Source organism: Acyrthosiphon pisum, chromosome A1 (genome assembly GCF_005508785.2).
Source record: "Acyrthosiphon pisum isolate AL4f chromosome A1, pea_aphid_22Mar2018_4r6ur, whole genome shotgun sequence".
Classification (NCBI taxonomy): domain Eukaryota; kingdom Metazoa; phylum Arthropoda; class Insecta; order Hemiptera; family Aphididae; genus Acyrthosiphon; species Acyrthosiphon pisum.
The window spans coordinates 112,620,089-112,621,300 of NC_042494.1; positions in this window are offsets into that span (position 1 = coordinate 112,620,089).

Here is a 1,212-nt window from a genome sequence, read left to right on the forward strand (position 1 = left end):
TTCAGTCAAAATTTCATGTGCTTACGGTAATTTGTTTAAGAGTTGCACCAAAACCCAAAATCAATTTTCTCGAAAACAGATTTTGCATAAAAATTCCCGTTTTTCCTTAATTTTTATTTTGTTTTTCACGGTGCTTTTGAAAACTACTGGGAAATTTTTACTTTTGACCCCCCAAAGTACCAACTAGATTCACTTTCCTATTAGAAAAGAAACTGTTGAAGAAAATCCAAGCACTTTTACTGTCTTAAAAGGTGATGACAGACACACTAAAAAATTTAAAAATTTAAAAAAAAACACATCATTGTAAAATTAATACATTTATCTTTCCACTCAGAATCTAAAATGTAAATAATATAATTGTGTGTTTTTTTTTGTTGGTCTTAAACTCGGCAAATTGTGTTTATTAAGAAATGAAATGTATGTATATACTCAGGAAAAAGACAGAAAAACAGTAGTTCAATAAATTTTTTTGGACCCCCCCCTTGAATAAATCCTGGTTGCGCCACTGATGTATAACTTGCCACTTTGCGGTCTTTGGACTATAGATAATATAGGAGGTATCTAGGTACTGGTTAGTGGTTACTGGTTCCTATTATTGTTTCATACTTTCATACAAATATACAACAGACACAACTAAAAGAGAATAGCGTATAACCTATCTCAACTTATAATTTAAAATGTATTTAGATAAATATTAAAATATAGCAGCCAGTAGGTGGAGGTATATTATACATATTTTATTACAGTAGAATGTTGTTAAGTATTTATTTTTCAGAATTTAAAATAAAAATGGGTAGTTGCCAATTGGCTACTATAATAATTGTAAATTTCACGATGTATTAAAATAACTTGTGACTTAATATTATGTAACCTGCATTTACCTACAGTCTTTTAAATCGTAATTACAGGGAATTGATCCCCGACTTAATATTATACTTACTATTATAAAACTATAATATATTTGTATACAATAATAGTAATTCTTATTACTAAAATTATACCTGCATACCATTTTTACTATTTTAGACAGCATAGGTTATAAAATTGTTTTCTGTCGTCAAAATAATTTCATAATTATGTGTAGGAAAGATCCCTAAACTAACCATGTAAAAAAACCACAGACGAACAAAGAGTATATAGGTCCAGAAGTCCTGTACCTCTACTCATGTCCTGTTGAGTATACCTAGCTGGCTAGTTGACGGGAAGAATATT